This window comes from Chrysochloris asiatica, unplaced genomic scaffold (assembly GCF_000296735.1).
Source record: "Chrysochloris asiatica unplaced genomic scaffold, ChrAsi1.0 scaffold00087, whole genome shotgun sequence".
Lineage (NCBI taxonomy): Eukaryota > Metazoa > Chordata > Mammalia > Afrosoricida > Chrysochloridae > Chrysochloris > Chrysochloris asiatica.
In genome coordinates this window covers 11,416,564-11,419,694 of record NW_006408605.1, presented here as the reverse complement: position 1 = coordinate 11,419,694, position 3,131 = coordinate 11,416,564, and the positions used below count along the sequence as shown (strand labels likewise).

Sequence of the window (3,131 nt, the reverse complement as noted above, 5' to 3'; positions counted from 1 at the left end):
CACAACCTTGTCGCACACCTTTCCCAGTTTTAAAACATTCAGTGTTCCCATGCTCTGTTTGAACAACTGCTTCTTGGTCCAGGTACAGATTCCTCATAAGTATAATTAAGTGTTCTGGAATACTCATACTTCACAATGTTGTCCATAGCTTGTCATGATCCACACAATCGAAAGCCTTTGTGTAGTCAATAAAGCATCGATAAACATCTTTCTGATATTCTCTGCTTTCAGTCAAGATCCATCTGACATCAGCAATGATATCTCTCGTTACATGGCCTCTTCTGAATCCAGCTTGAACCTCTGGAAGTTCTCTGTTAGTGTATGGTTGCAGCCATTTCTGTATTACCTTTAGTAAAACTTTACTTGCATGGAATATCAAAGAGATTGTCTGATGATTTCCGCATTCTGTTGGGTCACCTCTCTTTGGAATGGGCACAAATATGGATCTTTTCCAATCAGTTGGACAGATAGTTATCTTCCAAATTTCTTGGCATAGATGAGTGAGTGCCTCCAGTGCCATCTTACTTTTTTGAAAGATTTCAATTTGTAGTCCATCTATTCCTGGTGCCTTGTACTTTACCAATTCATTCAATGCACTTTGGACTTCTTCATTCTCTATCATTGACTCTTGATCATATGCTATCTCTTGAAACGGTTGAACATCAACCATTTCCTTTTGGTACAGTGACTCTATGTATTTCTTCCATCTTCTTTTGATGTTTTCTGTTTCATTCAATAATTTGCCCAGAGAATCCTTCAATAATGAAACTCGAGGCTTGAGTTTTTCTTCCATTCCCCCAGCTTGAGAAATGCTGAAATTGTTCTTCTTTTTTGGTTTTCTGACTCCAGATCTTTTGCACATTTCTTAGTAATATTTGACTTTGTCTTCTCCAGCTGACCTTTGAAATGTTCTGTTCAGCTCTTGTACTTCATTTCTTCCATTTGCTTTAGTATCTCTACACTGGAGAGCAAGTTTCAGTGTCTCTTCTGACATCTATTTTGACCTCTTCCTTCTTTCTTGTCTTCTTAATGACTTTTTGCTTTTTACCTGTATGATGTTCTTGATGTAATCCCACAACTCTTCTGGTCTTCAGTCTTCAGTGTTTAATGTACCAAATCTGTTCTTCAGATGATCTCTAAATTCAGGTGGGATACATTCAAGGTCATATTTGGCTCAATATCCTAGGCATTAGTAAACTGAAATAGACTGGTATTAGAAATTTTGAATCTGACAGCTACATAGTTTACTAATTTCAGGAATGACTAATTGAAGAGGAATGCCGTTGCATTCATCATCAAAAAGAAAATTTTAAGATCTGTCCTGAAGTATAGTGCTGTCTGTGACTGGATAATAATATCTATACACCTACAAGAAGACCAGTTAATACCACTATTATTCAAATTTATGCACCAACCACTAAGGCCAGTGAAGATGAAACTGAAGAATTCTACCAACGTCTTCAATCTGACATTGATCAAACATTCAATCCAAATGTATTGATAATTATTAGTGTTTGAAATGCGAAGACTGGAAACAAAGAGGAAGGATCAATAGTTGGAAAATATGGCTTTGGTTACAGAAATGATGCTGGAGATCTCATGTTAGAATTTTGCAAACCCAATATTTATTTGTTCATTGCAAATACTATTTTTAAACAACATAAAACAGTCACTGAGTTGACGTCTAGAGCTTAGCACTTCGCTCCTAGTTTCTTCCCGCCAACCTTCTCACACAGCTACCTGCCACAGGTTATTTCCACCAGTAAAAGGAATCTTATCGTATGCCCACAATCCAGAAACTCCACTCTTTCGATCCCTTTGCTGATGCAAGTAAGGGTGATGACCTGTTTCCTACTGGGACTGAGGATTATATCCATATAAGAATTCAATAGAGAAATGGCAGGAAGACTCTTACTACTTACTGTCCAAGGGGTCACCGATGATTATGATAAAAAGAAACTAGTGAAGGTGTTTAAGAAGAAATCTGCCTACAATGGTACTGTAATTGAGCATCCAGAATATGGAGAAGTAATTCAGCTACAGAGTGACCAGTGCAAGAACGTATGCCAGTTCCGTGTAGAGATTGGACTGGCTAAGGATGACCAGCTGAAGGTTCATGGGTTTTAAGTGCTTGTGGCTCACTGAAGCTTAAGTGACGATTTCCTTGCAATGAATAGAAAATTTCCCTCTGTCCCTTGTCATAAGTTAAAACTTCACAGTTTGTATGAGGGTAAGTCAAAAAGTATTGCTATAATAGTTCTAAATTTGACCCTTGTTAATATACCAATCAGTGGGTGACTGCAGACAAATTCTATCAGTAAAATGCTATTTTAGTCACATTACAGTGCCTTCAAACAGCATAAAAGACATTTATGCACATGAACCTCACGAGATGGTACACACAGAAATCCAACTGATGACATCTGTAGAAAGAGACGGTGGAAATGCTACATATCCTCAGCCAAAACAAGGACAGGGCAGACTCTGAAATAGACCATCATTGATCGTATGCAAGTTTAGGCTGAAGCTGAAGAAATTAAAATAAGACCACAAGAGCCAAAATAAGATCTTGAACATATCCTACCTGATTTTAGATATCAATTCAAGAGCAGATTTGATGAATAAGACAATAATGATAGAACACTAGAAGAGTGTGTGATGACATAAAAAACAGCATACAGGAAGAAAGCAAAAAGTCATTAAGAAGACAAGAAAGAAGGAAAAGATCAAAATGGATGTCAGAAGAGATTCTGAAACTTGCTCTTCAGTGTAGAGATGCTAAAACAAATGAAAGTAATGGGGAGATTAAAGAGCTGAACAGAATTTTTCAAAGAGTAGTTTGAGAAGACAAAGTCAAATATTATAATGAAATGTGCAAAGAGGTGGAGTTAGAATATCAAAAAGTAGGAACACACTCAGTATTTCTCATGTTGAAATAAATGAGGAAAAATTAAAGCCTCATCTTGCTATATTGTGGGATTCTACAGGCAAAAGTCCTGATATGGCACTGTGGGCTAATGTGTCAGGCTGCAAAGTCTTTTGAATTGCAAAGTCAGTGGATCAAGCTCACCAACTGCTCCTTGGAAACCCTATACAGGGTTGCTATGGGTTGGAATCCACTCTATGGCACT

The 3,131-nt window shown here is 37.4% G+C and overlaps 1 pseudogene; it reads left to right on the top strand.

Annotated features, from left to right (window-relative positions):
* Window positions 1-1,781: 1,781 nt before the first annotated feature.
* LOC102838232 lies at window positions 1,782-2,127 on the top strand (annotated as a pseudogene).
* The last annotated feature ends 1,004 nt before the right edge of the window (window positions 2,128-3,131 follow it).